The 19,663-nt window shown below is 38.7% G+C and overlaps 1 long non-coding RNA gene and 1 other non-coding gene across 2 annotated transcripts in view; both read left to right on the top strand.

Annotated features, from left to right (window-relative positions):
- The window catches only part of LOC137761643 (uncharacterized), a 162,741-nt gene that overhangs the window by 76,918 nt on the left and 66,160 nt on the right, over positions 1-19,663 (top strand). The window lies entirely within an intron of this gene.
- LOC137763116 (U6 spliceosomal RNA) lies at positions 19,006-19,112 on the top strand. The gene has a single exon (XR_011073682.1). It is a non-coding gene; the product is annotated as a U6 spliceosomal RNA (small nuclear RNA).

Raw genomic sequence — 19,663 nt, 5'->3', positions numbered from 1 at the left:
GAGAGTAAAATAGTTGCAGATGACACCTATAAAATACTGGATTAAAAAAATCTATAGAAAGACACTGCAAGTCATTAAAAAGTAAACAAAAACATGTAACTGTAAGAGTTTTTGAAAACCTGTAGCTGAAATGGCTAAGAATTGTGAGTTTGTAGTTTGTAGTCCAAGGGCAATGGCCACCTCCCACAGATACGGTTGTGGAAAATGGTGCTGGAAATAAACTGCAGACTTACCAGCTAAATATACCAAGATTAGAATTTGGAATTGGGGAAGCAGCTAGAAATTTAAAGGAAAATCCTGGTAGCATAAGACCCACAGAAGCGAGACACAAATTCAGAGCATAAACTGTCTAAATCCTTGGTTGACTGCTGAGCTACATATGTACAGACACGGGCTTAGTGAAAATTAAGCAGACACTAGAGAGAAATCTACTTCTGAAAAATATAAGTATATAGATCCAGATCTGTGAATTGGACACTTTTCTTAACTGAGTGCATTTTTCTACTCTGCACAGCACGGGTGGCAGAAAGCTGAAACTGGATGGATTTGGAATATCATGATACAAAGTCCAAAGGTTAGCAGACCTGCTGGAAAATAAGGAGGGATCCCTAGAGTCAAGAATTCACAGAGAGAATGAGCCCCATCCCTGCCTAAATCTTCGGTTTATTAGAGAATTTTATAGAAACAGGGAGACTTAAAGGGATCAGGCTTACAAAAATAAGCTGTAAGAAACTACAGGTGTGTAGGGGAAGCAATATTTTTGGTTAGAAACCAGGAAAGTTAACTGCCTGGTAGAATAAAACTTCAGTCATTCTCAGAAGAACAAATCAGAACTCTGAGTAGCTACAACATATTAGCTACAATATCAATTTTCAACCAAGAATTTACAAGACATGCAAAAAGACGAGAAATTGTGACCCATACTTGGGAATAAAAGGCGGTCAATAGAAACTTACTCTGAGTTGGCCCAGGTGTTGGATTTACTAGATAAAGCCTTCCAAGTAACTGTTTACGTTTTGAAAATTAAAAGAATGTTCAAAATATTTAAAGGAATATTTATTTATTTAACAGAGGAATGATGACTATGTAAAATTATGCAAGTTCTAGAGCTGAAAAATAAAGTAACTGAAATTTAAAAAATGCTAGATGGGCTTAACAGAAGATTAAAAATAGAGTAAAAAAGAATTAGTGAATTTATAAAAAGATCAATACAAATAAAATAACCCAAGAACAAAGGGAAAAAATGATTAAAGAAAACTGAACAGAATCTCAGAAACCTCTGAGACATTATGAAGCAGTCTAACATATGGAATTGGAATTCCAGAAGGAGAGGAAGGAGAGAAGAACCAGAAAAATTGAGGAAATGGCCCAAACTTCTCCCAATTTAATGAAAAACATTAATTTAATTTACATTTCAAAAAACTTAAACCCAAAGCAAGATAAACACAGCATGTTACTCCTGAACACATCATAGTCATGTTATATAGGGGACAACAGTAGTAGTATGAATAGAGGGTACACGGGGGAAAAAAAGGAAAGATGAGTGTAGATGTCTGCCTGCCCTCCTCTAGTTTCCTTGGTGTCCAAGCTGATTGACACTTGTGAGCTACTTAATAATATTTAGGGTGGAATACCAGGAGGATAGTTACTTTGGATTCATTACCTCATTTACATCATATATTAATTAGCTGAAGTCAATTAACTTCAGTCATAGCTGAAGTCAACTCCTCTCTCTCTGCACATGTACACATATGTGTGTACATACATCTGTGTATGTGTGTGTATATTATTGGTAGACTTTCGGAATTGTGATAATTCCTTAAATTGTGGAGAAAATTTATATATGTATTTAATATATAAATATGCTTATATATTTATATACATTTCCTCTATAATTTAAGAAATCATCATATTGATCTCGGAGAGGCAGCAGTGAGCAGTGGCGTGAAGCGAGACCTTAATTCTGTGCCCAGGTATTGAACTTGGGTAGCCTGGATGAAAACCAGGAGTCCTAGCCACTAGACCACCAAGGACTAGTGGCTAGAAGCTATTTTTCCCTGGCTCTTGCCTCCAGTGAAAAATGCATTTCTCATGTAGGCAAAAACTGTAAAAACAGGCACAAAGTTTATTATTAGAGACATAGCACAACAACAAGTGGGAGAGCACACAGAGAAACAGTTTGTTTAGTTAAGACAGAAGCAAGGCAGAGATGCACCCCCAGAGAGGAAGGGTGTGGGCACCCTCCCTAATGAGGAGAAACATGGTAAAGAGGCGGTTAAGTCGTTTATGTAGGGAGTTCTTCTGGGTCTTTGTCTTCCTTCTGGCCAATTGTCTTGTTTTGTCCCCGCTGGCCAATTTGTTTCAGGACCCTCCCCCTAGGTGCGCACACACCTCTCAGCCAAGATGGATCTCCAGGCAAAGGTGTCTGGGAGAAGCAAGACTCATTATGGCCTGGTGTTGTCCCCTGACTTTTGACTCCCCAAGGAGCCTTTCTGCATATGTGCAGTGTCTCCCTTGCCTCAAGGAGGGGGAGGATATGTGATCTCTTGATCCTTTACTCAAACAAGGTTTTGCCCCTCTCTGTTCCTGCCATGACTGTTATCTTAAGGTGTCTACAAGCGACAAAGCCTGGCTATTTATCCTGTTTCTGTTGTTACTTCCATTTCAGAGGGCAAATAGGAGGCTGATTGTAAATGCCTAACCTGGAGCCCACCTATCTCCTGTCTCAGGAAATGCTTACCGGAGGCTAGTTGTAAGTGTCCGGCCTGAAGCCCATCTTTCTCTTGCTCCAAGAAATGTAAACAGGAGGCCATTTGTAAATGCCTAGCCTGGAGCCCATCTACCTCCTGCCTCAATATTTTCTAAAGTTTACTGAAAATATAACATTTTTAAAAGAAAAATTGACATTATTAGTAAAAACTAAAATCTGTGAAAGGCTGATTAGTCATTATTTAAGCTATAACTATATGATTTTGTATCAAAAAGCCACAGAAGTACAAACACTGACAGTAATAGAATAGTCCATGTTATAAAGTTATTGTGTGTTTAAAGTTAATTGTGTGTGTGTATGTGTGTGTATGTGTAAATCTAGGGGTATTAGTACAGCAACTTTAAATATTTTTAAAAAATCAACTAGGACAATATTTAAAGAAATGTAAATATTTAGGAACAATTAGAATTTCTTACTCAACCTTTTTTCTAACAAATATTTAATATTGCTTTATATGTAGAGGATGCTGTGTTGTGATCTTTGTTTTTAAGGTTACTAAATCTATAGTGGAAAAAACATGTATTCAAAACAATTAGGAAGGTTCAAAAGTATGCCTAGACAAATATTTGTTTCAACTTGAAGTCCTTAGAGCACTTGTATCAGAGAGAGTTACCTGGACCCTTATTAAAAATACAGATTTCTTGGCTCCAGTCACTACCTGTTTTTTGAATCCCAATCTCTTGAAGTGTGATTTTGGGGTTGTGGATGTTGAAAGACACCCGAGATGGTTCCAATACTCACCAAAGTCTTGACCCCATGATTCTAGAATAGTAGAGCAGTCTTAGGTTACTTGTAGCTGGGACTGTTTTGTCTGCATGATTCTTCACCTGGACCTTCAGTGGAAGATTGGATCTTAAGAGGTTGAGATGAGAGTAAAGGATATTCCAAGAGGATAGAGGAATGTGAATAGCCTGAAATTTTATCATTTTGAGAAAGAGTGAGTATTCTGATTTGTCTCGGGTATGATGTATCAGAAGGATAAAAGTTTAAAAAATACTGGGAAATCAAGTTGGTGTCATTTTAAAAGGGCCTTTAGTTTTTTCCGTAGATAAAAAGGAAAGCGTGTATGTTACACCTGCTGACAATAAACCTCCAAGATCATAGGCTAGTTTTAGAACTACTTAATCACCTTTATTGTCTGAGGCATTGTTAAAGAGGAAAACCATAGGCCCAAAATGGCATCACTTGTGCTATAGCCCATGCCAACCCTAAGTTTAATACCTATACTAATTACAGTTTCAACCTTCACCAGAAATGTAATCTTAATCGGCCAGTCTGGAATTTTCTGCTCAGCCCCAATGAGGTCATCTGTCATGTGGGTCTTCTCCATCCCTCCCTCCCTCCCAGGAAGAAGAGGTAATCTGCATGATAAAACCCTTGTCATTTACTTCCCCCCAAAAAGAAGTTGCCCTGGCTCAATATAACCCTTTCTTTTCTTTTGCTAATGACTTCCTTGCCCCACCCTCATTTCTAAAAAATCTTCCATTTCCTACCATGCCTTGGAGGGCCCTTCTGTTTCCTAGATGGGATGCTGCCCGATTCATGAATCACCTAATAAAGCCAATTAGATCTTTAAATTTACTAGGTTGAAATTTTTTTTTTAACACCATATATACATGTACCACAACCTTTTGCTATCTTTGCTCCCTCTTTTTTTTTTTGTTAAGGTATTTTAAAATAAATACTGAATATTGTATTTATCCCAAATGCTTCACTGTACATATCAAAGAAGGAAGGATATTTTCTTACATAACCATAGTACTGTTAAAAATTAATGTACTTGTCTCATATTATCAACAATTTCCCCAGTTATACCAGATTGTTTTATTCAGCTGCCTTTTTCTCCCCCAAAACAAGATCCAGTTAAGCACCACTCGTGGCATTTGGTTCTGAAGTTGCTTTTAATCTAGAAGACTACTTCTCCCTGCAAGTGCCCTTCTTTTTCCTCTGCATGACAACTTCTGAACTGTAACAGGATTGAAGAGATCCTACCTCCTTTTCCATTTTTCCAATCATTTAATTCATTCACTCATTTACTTTCTAAAAATTTTATTTATTTTTATTGAAATATAGTTAACATACAATAATATGTTCAAGTATACTACATAGTGATTTGATATTTGCATATGTTATGAAATGATCACCACCATAAGTCTAGTAACCATTTGTCCCCATACAAAGTTATCACAGTATTATTGACCATATTCCTTATGCTGTCTATTATAGCCCCATGGCTTATTTATTTTATAACTGGGGGTTTGTACTTCTTAATCCCCTTTACCTATTTCGCCCCCACCCCCTAAGGCCATTCCCTCTGGCAACCCCCAGTTTGTTCTCTGTATCTGTGCAGCTGTTTGTTTTGTTATGTTTGTTCATTTGTTTTGTTATTTAGATTCCACATGTGAGATCGTAAGGTATTTGTCTTTCTTTGTCTGACATTTCACTTAGCCTAATACCCTCTAGATGCATTCACATTGTCACAAATGGCAAGGTTTTATTTCATTTTATCTTTTTCTGGCTCAGTAATGTTTTATTATATACATATACCACACCTTCTTTGTCCATTCATCCTTCAGTGGACACTTAGGTTGCTTCCATATCTTGGCTGTTGTAAACAGTGCTGCAGTGAACACCCGTGTGTATCTCTTTTCGAACATGGGTGTGTATTTTCATTTCCTTTGGATGAATACCCAGAAGTGAAATTGCTGGGTCATGTGGCAATTCTATTTTAAAATTTTTGAGGGAGCATACTGTTTTCCATAGTGGCTGCACCAATTTACATTCCCACCAACAGTATATTAGGATTCCCTTTTCTCCACATCTTTTTATTTGTTGTCTTTTTGATGTTAGCCATTCTCATTGTGGTTTTGAGTTGTATTTCCTTGATGATTAGTGATGTTGAGCATCCTTACATGTGTCTGTTGGCCATCTGTATGTCTTCGTTGGAAAAATGTCTATTCAGCTCCTCTGTCCATTTATTAATTGGGTTATTTGTTTTTTTTTGATGTTGCATTATGTGAATTCTTTGTACATTTTGGACATTAACCCCTTATTGGATATATTGTTTGCAAATATCTTCTCCCATTCAGTAGGTGGCCTTTTCATTTTGTTGACCGTATCCTTTGCTGTGCAAAATCATTTTATTTTGATGTAGTCCAATTTGCTTATTTTTGCTTTTGTTTCCTTTGCCTGAGAAGTCAGATCCAAAAAAAATTGCTTAGGCCAATGTCATAGAGCCTACTGCCTTTGTTTTCTTCCAGGAGTTTTATGGTTTTGGGTCTTTAATCCATTTTCGGTTTATTTTCGTATATGGTGTGAGAAAGTAGTCCAGTTTGATTCTTTTGCATGTAGCTGTTCAGTTTTCCAAGCACCATTTATGGAAGAGGTTGTCTTTCCCCAATTGTATATTCTTGCCTCTTTTGCCATAGAGTAATTGATCATATAAGTGTGGGTTTATTTATGGGTTCTCTATTTCATGCCATTGATCTACATGTCTGTTTTTGATTACTGTAGCTTTGTAGTATAGTTTGAAATCAAGGAGCATGACAACTCCAGCTTTGTACTGTCTCAAGATTGCTTTGACTATTCAGGGTCTTTTGTGTTTCCATACAAATTTTAGAATTTTTTGTTCTAGTTCTGTGGAAAATGCCTTTGGTATTTTGATAAGGAGTGCATTGAATCTGTAGATTGCCTTGGGTAATGCGGTCATTTTAGCAATATTAATTCTTCCAATCCATGAGCATGGTATATCTTTACACTTGTGTCATTTTCTTTTCTTTTTTTCTTTTTTTTTTTTACATTTGTGTCATTTTCAACTTCTTTCATCAGTGTCTTATAGTTTTCAGAGTATAAGTGTTTCACCTCGTTGGTTAGGTCTATTCCTAGGTATTTTATTCTTTCTGATGCAGTTGTAAGTGGGATTGTTTTCTTCATTTGTCTTTCTGATAGTTTGTTATTAGTGTATAGAAATATAACAGATTTCTGTATATTGATTTTGTATCCTGAAACTTCTTATTTCACTTATTCTAGTAGTTTTTTGGTGGCATCTGTAGGATTTTCTATATATAGTATCATGTCATCTTCAAACAGTGACAGTTTTACTTTTTCCTTTCCAATTTGGATTATTTTTATTTCTTTTACTAGTCTGATTGCTGTGGCTAAGATTTCCAATGCCATGCTAAATAAGAGTGATGAGAGTCGACATTCTTGATCTTAGAGGAAAAGCTTTTGACTTTTCATCATTAAGTATGATTGTAGCTGTGGATTTTTCATATATGGCCTTTATTATGTTGAGGTATGTTCCCTCTATACTTACATTGTTGAGATTCTTATCATGGATGGATGTTGAATTTTGTCAAAAGCTTTTTCTGCATCTATTGAGATGATCATATGATTTTTATTCTTCAGTGCTTTAACATGGTCTATCATGTTGATTGATTTGCGGATTTGAATTATCCTTGCTTCCCTGGCGTAAATCCCACCTGATTATGGTGTGCGATCCTTTTAATGTCTTGTTGAATTCAGTTTGCTAATATTTTGTTGAGGATTTTTGCATCTAGGTTCATTAGTGATACTGGTCTGTAATTTTCTTTTTTTGTGGTGTCTTCGTCTGGTTTTGGTATCAGGATGATGCTGGCCTTATAGTTTGAGTTTGGAAGCACTCCTTTCTGTTCAGTTTTTTTGAATAGTTGGAGAAGGATAAGTGTTAGCTCTTCTTTAAATGTTTGGTAAAATTCCCCTGTGAAGCCATCTGGATCTGGCCTGTACTTTTGTTTTGGGAGGTTTTTTTTGTTGTTGTTTTTAACTGATTCAGTTTCATTACTGGTAATTGGTATGTTCATATTTTCTATTTCTTCCCGGTTCATTCTTGGGAGATTTTTTGTTTCTAGTAATTTATTGATTTCTTGTCATTTGACCATTTCATTTCCGTATAATTCTTTGTAGTACTTTCTTATGGTACTTTGTATTTCTGTGGTGTTGGTTGTAAGGTTTCCACTTTCATTTCTGCTTTTGTATGGGCCCTCTCTCTTTTTTTTCTTTTTTTTCATTCTTGATGAGTCTGGCTAAACTTTTATCAATTTTTAAAATTTTTTCTAAGAACCAGTTTTTGGTTTTATTGATCTTTTCTACTGCTTTTTTAGTCTCTATTTCATTTATTTCTGCTCTGACCTTTTAATTTGTTTTCTGCTACTCATTTTGGGTTTTATTTGTTTTTCTTTTTCTAGTTCCTTTAGGTTTAACTTAAGTTAAACCTAAATCTTAAGATTAGATTGTTTGAGATTTTTCTTATTTTCTGAGGTAGGCCTGTATTGCTATAAACTTCCTTCTTAGGACTGTTTTTTTTTGTGTTTTACAGATTTTGGTATGTTTTGTTTCCATTTTCATTTGTCTCAAGATATTTTTTGATTTCCTCTTTTATTTGTTGACCATTAGTTGTTCAGTAGCATGTTGTTTAGACTCCACATGAATGTGTTTTTTTCTGGTTTGCTTTTTGTAGTTTGATTGGACTATTTGGTCCAGTACATTTAAAGTAATTATTGATAGGTATGTACTTATTGCCATTTTATTAATTGTTTTTTGGTTGTTTTTGTAATTCTTTTTTGTTCCTTACTTCTTTGCTTTCTTCCCTTTGTGATTTGATGACTATCTTAGTGTTATGTTTGGATACCTTTCTTTCTCTCTTTTTTTTTCCTTATCTGTTATAGGTTTTTAGTTTGTGGTTGCCATGTGACTCACATATTAACAACATGTATAGTTAATATTTTTGTTTTGTGTATCTCTTAACTACTTTTTGTGGATAAAGATGATTTTACTACTCTTTGTCTTTAACCTTCCTACTAGCTTTATGAGTAGTTGATCTATTACTTTTACTGTATATTTGCCTTTATCTGTGAGATTTTTCCTTTCGTAATTTTTATATTTCTAGTTGTGACCTTTTCTTTTCTGCTTAGTGAAGTCCCTTTAACACTTCTTGTAAAGCCAGTAGTGTGCTGAACTCTTTTAGCTTTTGTTTCTCTATAAAATTCTTTACTTCTCCTTGAAATCTGAATGATAACCTTGCCAGGTAGAGTATTTTAGGTTGTAGGTTTTTTCCTTTCATCACTTTGAATGTATTATGCTACTTCCTTCTGGCCTGCCAGGTTTCTGCTGAAAAGTCAGCTGATGGTCCTGTGTGTCTTTGTATAGGACTTGCTGCTTTTCTCTTGCTGCTTTTAAGATTCTCTCTTTATCTTTAATTTTTGCCATTTTAATTATAATGTGTCTTGGCATGGACCTCTTTTGGTTCATCTGTTTGGGACTCTGCTTTCTGGACATTAATGTCTGTTTCCTTCTCCAGGTTAGGGAAGTTTTCAGCTATTATTTTTTCAAATAAGTTCTCTGTCCCTTCCCCTCTCTCTTTCCCTTTTGTGATTCCTATAATGTGAATGTTAGTAGGCTTTATATTATCCCAGAGGTCTCTTAAACTATCCTCATTTTTATTAATTCTTTTTTTTTCTGTTCCGCTTGGGTGGTTTCCCCTACTCTGTTTCCCAGTCCTCTGATCAATTCCTCTGCCATCTAATCTACTGTTGATTCCTTCTCGTGTATTTTTTGTTTCAGTTGTTGTATTCATCAGTCCTTTTGGTTTATCTTCATATTTTCTAACTTTCTATTGAAATTTTCACTGTGTTCATGTATTCTTCCGAGTTTAGTGAGTGTCTTTATGATCATTATGATGACTTCTTTATCAGGTAGATTGCTTATTTCAACTTTGTTTCTTTTTTCTTTTTTTGTCCTGAGGTCATATCTTGTTCCTTTGTTGGAACACATTCCCCTGTCTCCTCATGTTCCTGATTCTCTGTGTTTGTTTCTATGTGTTAGGTGGGTAAGTTGCATTTCGCAGTCTTGGAGAAGCGGTCTTATGTAGGAGACCTCCTTTGGGGCCCAGGAGCACACTCCGCTCTGGTCACCAGATCTGTATGCTCTAGTGTTGCCCGCTGTGTGGGCTGCTTGTGCCCTTCTGTTGTGAGGCCAGCTGCTGTGGTTGCAGTGGTAGGTTGGGCTGAAAGCCCCGGCCCAGTTGGATGTAAGGCCCTGCCTCCTGGAGTGACTGTGGTCCCACTGGAAAGCGAGGTAGGCTTTCTTTGTGGTTGGCTGTGTGCTTGGGAAGCATGGGGCTGCTGGTGGGTGGAACTGGTTCCCTGAACAGCTCTCTGTGTGGCCCATGTGAGCCTGGGGCTTCTGCTGGCCCACTGATGAGCAGGTAAACTCCCTGTGCCAATAGGCAAGAGGGAGCATTCCAAAATGTGCTTGACAGTGTCAGTGTTATCATGGTAAAACAAGCTCTTAAAAATGGCTCTGCCAGCATCTGTGTCCCCAGGGAGAGTCCCAGTTGCCTCTTGCCTCTCTGGGAGGCTCTCCACCATCAGCATGTGGGTCTGACCCAGGAGCTCTTTTCAGACTGTTGCCTCTCCACTGTGACTTGGGGCATGTGAGATTTTGCATGTGCTCTTTAAGAGTGGAGTGTCTGTTTTCTGTAGCCCTCCAGCCCTTCCGAGTATAAGTCTCTTTGGTTTTCAAAGCCAGATGTTCTGGGGGGTCGTCTTCCCGGTGCAAGACCCCTGGGCTGAGGAGCCTGATATGGGCCCAACACTTGGCTCCTTGGGGAGGACTTCTTGGGTTGTGATATTCCTCCCATTTGTGGGTCACCGACCCAGGGGGTGTCGCTCCTGACTATACTATGTCTCTGCCCCTCCTGCCCTCCTTGTTGTAGTTCTTTCTTTTTATGTCTTTAGTTGTGGAAAATCTTTTCTGCCAGTCCTCAGGTCGTTTTCATAGATAATTGCTCTGTAAGTAGTTGTAATTTTGCTATGCCTGTAAGAAGGTGAGTTCAGGGTCCTCCTACTCTGACATCTTGGCCACTCTTCCTCATTCAGTTTTTAAAGAATTATTTGTTGAGCCACTTCTGTGTGCCAGGCACTGCACTTAAAGCTGCACCTATAAGAGGATAACAGTGTCTTCCTTATGGTGTATCAGGAGTTATTTTAAAGGAAGCATATCATTTTATTAATGAAAATAAAAGTTCTGAAAATGTTATTTAAAAAAATACACAGACACAGGCACACACATACCCACATGCTAAACAGATTGCAACAAACTTTTTTTTTTAATAGATCTTTATTGGAGCATAATTGCTTCACAATACTGTGTTAGTTTCTGTTGCACAACAAAGTGAATCAGCCATATGAGTACACGTGTCCCCATACCCCCTCCCTCTTGAGCCTCCTTCCCATCCTCCCTATCGCACCCCTCTAGGTCATCCCAAAGCACCGAGCCGATCTCCCTGTGCTATGCTGATGCTTCCCATCGGCCAACTATTTTACATTCGGTAGTGTATATATGTCAGTGCTACTCTCACTTCACCCCAGCTTCGCCCTCCCACCCCATGTCTTCAAGTCCATTCTCTATGTCTACCTCTTTATTCCTGCCCTGCAACTAGGTTCATCAGTACCATTTTTTTTTTTTTTAGACTCCATATATATGTGTTAGCATACGGTATTTATTTTTCTCTTTCTGACTTACTTCACTCTGTATGACAGACTCTAGGTCCATCCACCTCACTACAAATAACTCAATTTCGTCTCTTTTTATGGCTGAGTAATATTCCATTGTATATATGTGTCACATCTTCTTTATCTGTTGCAACAAACAGAATATAAAGTGGTTTGTATTTCCTAAAACTCTGTTTCAGAGTTTATGATACATAGCCGCAACATTTCAACTACATGAATCAAATGGCAGGATTTTCTAAGTTGAAACTTAAAAACAGAAACCTGTGGTTAGGACCCAGAATGAGATTCCTCTAACTAATTTAGGCATCAACAGTTGGAATTTAGACCAAACAAATAATACAGCAAGCAAGACCCATTCAGAAATGAGTATCGTACAAACACAGTTCTGTTCCAAGTGTGGGAAAGTATCAGGAAGTTGGGAGATTTCCTTTTGTTCCTGGAGTCTTACTGAGCTTGAGAAGAAAAGCCAATTGAGGAAACCTGGTAGAGAAGAAGGCAGGCGCTGATTCAGAGGAGGAACTCTATTTTTGCCCTCATATCGTCTTCTTTTCATGTAGAGACCTCTTAGAAGAAGTTCCAGCGTGCTCAGGAGTGCCCCGCAGCCTCACCGCACTGGGAGCTCTTCCTCCCCTCATCCGTCTGGACCTTTCGGGGGCTGCCTGGGGAATGGGCAGTAGGACGCCTTCCCTGGGAAGGTTTTTAAAACTGGAACTGAGAAAAGTAAACCCGTCTCTGAGTTCCTAAAATGTAGCATGTACGGCCTATGGTGTGTCAGCAGCGTGTTTCCCAGCACGGTTTCAGAGAGGAGGAAGCCGCTTTGCAAAGAGAAGGAGAAGAGGGAAGCTGTCGTGGAGAAGAGCGAGGGGGCAGGCTGGGGGTGTTCGAGGGGGCAGGCTGCGGGTGTTCGACTTGTCTGTGGTTCTGCTGTGGACGAGGCTCACCAGGCACCGTCCCGTCCACGTGTTCCTGAGAGGTACACCTTCCTTAAGTTCTCTTAGCATAAGTCCTGTTAAAAAATCCAATCTGAGCTGGGTTTGTATCCCCTGCAACCTAGGATCCAAATTATTTTATTTTCACCTATTTCTCTCCAGTTATTTGGATGTTAAATTCAAATTAACATGAAAGAAATATTGGAACAATAATAGCAATGAATCGTGCTTATAGTATGCCTGGCACTATTTTTTGCACTTTACTTATATTAACTTATGTAATCCTCAGAATGATCCAGTGAAGATCCTGTGGTAATATCTCCATTTTATACATGAAGCACAGTGAGATTAAAGAATTTGTCCAACTTTATATGTATATATTAGCACCAACATTCAAACCCAAATGGCCTGGCCCTGCCATGCTGTAACCACTACTGTCTCTGCCTCTGACTGGTGTGCTGCTTTCCTTCCCTCCCAGCCTTCTGTCTGTCCCACTCTGGCTGCAGTGTCATCTCACAATTATTAAATGAGCAGACGGAATAGAAGTGCCTGTTTTGAAAGCAATAGCCCTATTTCGTCAGTTCATGTGTTTGTGATCACAGCTGGGCTTATTCTCCTCTGCATTTATGAATTCTGTCACTCCTCACCCAATGGCGTCTGGATACAGACTGTTCAGTCTGGGAGGTACAAGATAAGTTGGGCACAGAACTTACTCTGAAAGCAGTGCCAAGTAGCTGTGTGACTATTCTCAGATTTTAAGGTCAGCTCATCATCTAGGAATTAAATTTCACTGGGAAGATAATGTTCTCAGAACGTCTGGGACTGGTCTGTTCTAGATTAAGACATTTTCCCCATTGTTTACAGATATTTTAGCCTCTCAAAAAGCTCATCAGTCACACACACACAGACACATGCACACATTTACCCACCCGCCTCCCTCCATCAACAACTGGAAATTGTCACAGTTCGCACATCGCCAGAGATTTGCGGTGATGTCCCTGCCATCTTCCAGTCAAATCTGCGTGCTTTCGTCTGCATCTTGTGGCCTGGCCTTCTGTTGCCTGATGAATTTCATCGTTATCATGTGGTGCTCTCTGTGCTCACCATTCTTCACTTTGTATAAGGTCATCATTTTAAAAATATATGATCATAAAAGGTTTGTTTCAAACAGTTCTGTTCGTTGAATATTAAAGTGTTCAGTCTCTAGGTAGGTATTCTGGTATTCACAGTGTCGTTGAAGATGTAATGGCTGAGAAGGTTTCTTTGGAAGTGATCTTCAAGGATGGGTGTGTGTGAGGTGGCTAATAGGGTGGGGTTAATGCTTGTTGAGTGAGTTATTTTGTGAACCATCAATGGGCCTGATTTTCCTGGGAACTTCTGTTTCTTTAAATACTTGTCAGATTATTAGTGCCTCTTGTTCCAAAATGTCATGATCATAGTATAGTGATTGCGTATGCGTGAGTGTTTTATAAAGAGTTGCTTTTTATTTTTAAAGACTGTCTGTGTGGAAAAATCTGCTGAAACCCTTCTCTCAGTTAAGCCATATACAAGACTAAGGATTTTGACCATAAGGCTGTGTTAGAATCACTCCCCATAATGAGAAGAGTCACTGATAGGATTGGTTGCGTTGGAAAAAAGGTTGAAAAACAGTGCTTCAGGAAATAAGATGATTCTTAGTCAAAGCTGGAAGATAAGGGCCAAGCTGAAATTTACTTAAGGCAACCAAGGTTAAGTCTGAGGTAGTTAAATATCATTTACATACAAAAGAATCTGTAATTATATAGCCACCTAATTGAAGGAAGAAATTTTGAATAAAAGGTATGCAAAAGGGGACAAGGAAGCTTTTGGGGGTGGTGGATATATATGTTCATTGTCTCGATTGGGCTAATGGTCTCTCTGTTGCATAAATGTGTGAGAACACACGTATGAACACATTTAAGTGTAAATTTTACACTGTAAACGCATGCAGGTTGTTGTATGTCAGTCACACCTCGATAAAGCTGTTAAAAAGAAAAAAATCGTAAGGATCCAAATCACAGGGAGGCTTTCAAGAAAAGTGCTCACCAGCGAGTCCTTCCCTCCGCCTCCGCCCTCTAGCCTGGGAGGTGAGCCAGGCTCCATCCCACAGGGGAGACTTGTATTAGCCCCACAAAGAGGAACATGTGATAAATGCAGTGGAGGGTCCACCAAGAGGGAGCGTTTTTAGAACCACCGCACATTGGGGACTGGGGGGAAATTGAGAGATTCTCTAATACTCTAGGAAAATAGATGTACAGTTTCTAGTGACTTGTCCAAGAGAGCGCAGCTATTGATTGGAAAACTAAAGAAAGCAAGTGATTTTGGAGAGGGGGTCAGTGAGCTGCTCTTGAAGGCAAGCTGAGCTTGGACATGTGTTGCCATGGGGACGTGCCTGGCAGCCAGAAGAGGAAGGTCGCGAGGCATAGAAGCAAAAAGAACAAAAAGCATATGGACAAGACTTTTAGTGACAATACAGAACATTGAGAACAGCAGTGAGAGATACAGTTGGAACTGTTTCCTTTTTAAGGAAAGTAATGAATTGAGTGAACTTTCCATGACCAGCTTCTACAGGGAGGATGATTGTTTTCTTATGTGACACAGATCACTTTCTACTCAAAAGTTCTTATTATTAAATAACATGTGGTACCCCTCAATTCTTATTTTAATACTTTTGGAAATTCAGAGTTATAAATACAACCTAAGACAAAAAAAATCTTACAAAAATTTGACTGTAATGAAGATACATTTCTAGTTATTTTAAAATTCATTTCAGAATTTTATTAGTAAAAGTACAGACTCTGTCCTAATTATAAATTATAACATAATACTTTCAGCTGAATAACAAAGGATTAAAATGTTTTTTGAAAAACATTTCAAAATAAAAATAAATAACATATGTATGGGGTATCTGTATATATGAGGAATTTGTCTTTTTACTTGAATAAACCAAGTTGCAACACATTATGTAATACTTGCATAAATATTTCATATAAAAACCTAAATATATCTCCATTTGCATTTATATGACTATAAATGTATCTTTAAAAGGACTGAAAAGATTCACATCAAACCATTTACTTCTTTTTTTTTTTTTTTTAACAGCTCCTGTTTTTTTTAATTTTTTTTTTTTTATTTATGTATTTATTTATGGCTGTGTTGGGTCTTCGTTTCTGTGCGAGGGCTCTCTCTAGTTGCGGCAAGTGGGGGCCACTCCTCATCGCGGTGCGCGGGCCTCTCACTGTCGCGGCCTCTCTTGTTGCGGAGCACAGGCTCCAGACGCGCAGGCTCAGTAGCTGTGGCTCACGGGCCTAGTTGCTCTGCGGCATGTGGGATCCTCCCAGACCAGGGCTCGAACCTGTGTGCCCTGCATTGGCAGGCAGATTCTCAACGACTGCGCCACCAGGGAAGCCCAAAACCATTTACTTCTGAGGAAGACAATGGGATTGGATGGGCCACCTACAAAATCTGATTCAAAACGTTTCAACATGGAGAATGTCTCCAGGTGTTAACTGTGTATTTAAAAATATGTTTCAAAAAGATGCAAAAACAAATATAGTCAGTAACAGACTAAATATTTTAGTGTCTTGAAGCCTAGAAATGGAAAATTAGAAGTGACTATTCTAAAAATCTATTATAAATGGATTAGTTAGTAAGTGGAATTGTAAATATATTTATATATATATATATCTTCGCATAGTGGAGAGTAAGCTTATAGATCTCATTTTTCCCAGCGGCAGCACAGGCTAACAATACAAATGAGTGAACAAAGTGAACAAAGAATTTAGATAAATGCATAGATGGAAGACCCGTACTGCCTTATAAAGGAAAGTCATGAGATCTGGGCTGTATTCCTAAATCATAGAAGATTATATTTTCAGGGCTGAAACACTGAGTCACATGATAACTGCATATTTCCCAGGACAGGTGTATGCATGTTCTTCAGGTGTGACCTTCTCAGGCTTTTCCTGGAGCACCTGGTGTCCTGTCTCTTGTGCCCTGAAAGAGTAGGAGGTCAGTTTCACCCTCTGGGAGTTCTGAGCTTGGCACTCTTGCGATCCCTTCTCTCTCTGATGATCAGATCACCTGGGAGGGAACCTGCCCTTCCTGTGATTGTAGTATATTTGGTCCTTATTGTCCCCATAGGTCTTCAGTGTCTTTAAAGGTATGCTTTTTGGTAATTTATTTGGCTTTTTCTAGTTGTTGCAAGAGATGCCTTGCCGTGACCTACCACATCTTTCATGGAAGGGAAATCCTGCAGGCTGTGCTTAAAACCTCACCTTGATGTCGTATGTAATTACCGACAGCGTATCTTACAGGAAGTATTTCACACATAATTTTTCTTTGCCTGCAGCTGGGAGCACATGGCCTATGGGTTGGATTTCCTCAGAAAGAGGGTGTTGTTTGTGCCCTTCCTTCCGGGCTGGGTGTGTACTCTCTGCGGGGCTGCCTTCTCGCTGTCTGCCGCAGGCCCCAGCACACCCCGGCTGTGCTGTGCCCGGCTGCACCACAGCCTCTGTCCACTGCCTGGATCCTGGAGCCGCCTCAGTCTGTGCCGTTCATCTGTTCTAGCCCCGAGAAAGTAGTGTCCATCCTGCCTTTGTTTCAGCATCTCTGGGGGGGTGACCCCATCATCTTGGAATTTCTGGAATGTTGTCATCGTGGTCCATCTCCATAGAGACTTCTAGTTTATGTTTTGAAGATTATTCAAAGGGGCTCTAATAACGTATTTCTTTTTTATTCACCGCTTCTCTTCCCTTAACCTATAAACTCTTGGTTTGAATCTAGTGCCAGGAAAAATTCTGTTTCTTTAAAGAGTTGGCATGTTTTTTACTCTGCAATTATGGCATAATGGCAGCCACACAATTTATTATTCTCTCTCTGCCTGTCTGTCTATCTACCTACCTATCTATCTATCTATCTATCTATCTATCTATCTATCATCTATCATGTATTAGACCTTAGTATGAGGGTATGCAGAACCTCAGTGGCAGCAATGATGTTATCTTGTAGTCAGAATGTTTACATCTTCTTTTTAGTCCTCGACTTAAACATTTTTTACTTTTCTTAGTTATATCTTTCATTGTAATCTATTTTAAATCCTTTTGGGAATAGGAGGGATATAAGTCATTTGACACATAAAAGTAATTTGTGTAAGAATTAAACATTACACTTCTTAATATAAATTTGAGTTTGCTTAATTAGCATGCAGAGCAACAATAATTATGAATATTTTAGAATGCTAATCAATAGAACATTTTCTTAAGGCTTATTTGATTATACTGTTGAATTCTGCTCACACATATAAATCCTTTGTAATTCATGAGGCAGACTATTCTTACACCAAAACAAATAGAGCCAACATTTATCATCTGTTTATCTCTGAATTCATCATTCCCCTTATTGTTTAGAATAATCTTGGGAGATAGAAAATATCCTTAGGAAAATTGAGAGAAAATTGAACAGCGTGTCTTTGAGCTCAGGGTTCCACAGTTTGTTGCGTTACATTTTAAATGGAGCCAAGATTATTCACTATTTATACCTTTGTTGTTAGACAGAGATTGCTTTCTATCATCATTTGTTCAGAAACAGAGGACATCTGGTAGTAGATTGTGCTGAAATCATTTGGCTGGGAAAAAAAGGAAAAAAGTATCCGTTTAACAGCCTGCCAGATGGTTGACAAAGAATGCCTTCACTAATTTGTGGGACAATTTTTCTTAAGTACTGGGCTGTTCCTGAGAACAAAATGCTCAAATGAGCAGAGAGCTTCAGACAAAAAATGTAGCCATACTGTGATGATTCCATAGGCGTTACCCAACTTTTCATTCCTCGATTAATTCACTTTAGAGCACAGGTTTTCTGAGTGAAGGGAGAAAGGAGTACGTTGGATTTCAAATCCAAAATCTTGATAATACTATATTGTTACTAAATTTTAAGCATCAAATCCTTCCCAGTTTTCACACTTACCTGAAAGGGAATGTGATCTAAGATTGACACAAGCACATGGTTATCCAGATCAGACAAAGTCCCTTTTAGGATATTTTGAGATTGATCATATGGTCTCCATGTGCATCTTTGGCTGATGCTATCTTTTTATTCACCCTGGATTAATTTAAAAGGGAGAATCATATTACAGATAAGAAGCTGCTCTTTTCCTTTGTCTTGGCAGGAGCTAAAAAGAAGTACCTTGTTGTTTTTTTTGAAAGCCTTAATTCTAGATATTGTTTGCTGGGTTTCTACCCTCGTGGATTTTAGCTGCTCTGGAAGCTTTGTCGTAAAAACCCAGACCTGTCCTGCCACCTTCTGCATGATGCAAGGCAGAGTCAGGGGCTTTGGTGTCAGAGCCAGCCAGGATCCCGTCTTTGTCCTGACAATATTGCTATAGGCTCTGGGGAAATGACCTAGTCCCTCTAAATTTCAGTTTCACATAGGGTTGTTTTTGAGGATTAAATGAGAAAGTATGTTAAATGTTCGGTAAGTGGTAGCAAGAGTAATGATGATAATAATTATCTGCCACCATGATAAACACCCATCCTTCCCTGTTTACCTTCTTTATTAAAATGCATAAATATTTCTTCTAGTAAACCTCTAAATATGGTTTCTCGCTCCTGTCTCTCTTCCATGAACACAGATTTAAGTGTCTATCCTGTCTTTGTCATTAAACGCTGTCTATGTCTATCTCAGCTTGGGCTGCCATAACCAAATACCACGGACTGCATGGCTTTAAAAACAGGAATCTGTGCTCGCTTCGGCAGCACGTATACTAAAATCGGAACGATACAGAGAAGACTAGCATGGTCCCTGCGCAAGGTGGACATGCAAATTCGTGAAGCGTTCCATATTTTTGAACTGCTTTGTAATTAATCCTGATTAATTAATAGTTAATTAATATCAGCACTTCTGTTTTTACCCATAAAATAACATTGTGCCCCACAAACTGACATTTGGGGTTTCAGCTGAGAATGTGAGCCTTTTTAAATTTATTTATTTATTTATTTTTATGGCTGTGTTGGGTCTTCGTTTCTGTGCGAGGGCTTTCTCTAGTTGCGGCAAGCAGGGGCCACTCCTCATCGCGGTGCACGGGCCTCTCACTATCGCGGCCTCTCTTGTTGCGGAGCACAGGCTCCAGACGCGTAGGCTCAGTAATTGTGGCTCACGGGCCCAGTTGCTCCACGGCATGTGGGATCTTCCCAGACCAGGGCTCGAACCCGTGTCCCCTGCATTGGCAGGCAGACTCTCAACCACTGCGCCACCAGGGAAGCCCAATGTGAGCCTTTTTAAAGCAGGAAAGAAGAAGATGTTGATGTAAAAGAAAGTACAAAATGAATTAAGCTTTTTTTTCTTTATAAATTAAAAAACACAGAAAAACAAACCCCCCAAAACTCAGAAATTTATTT

The sequence above is a fragment of the Eschrichtius robustus genome, chromosome 3 (assembly GCF_028021215.1).
Source record: "Eschrichtius robustus isolate mEscRob2 chromosome 3, mEscRob2.pri, whole genome shotgun sequence".
NCBI lineage: Eukaryota > Metazoa > Chordata > Mammalia > Artiodactyla > Eschrichtiidae > Eschrichtius > Eschrichtius robustus.
Note: the sequence above shows the minus strand (reverse complement) of the source record. Positions and strands in the feature narration are given on the sequence as shown.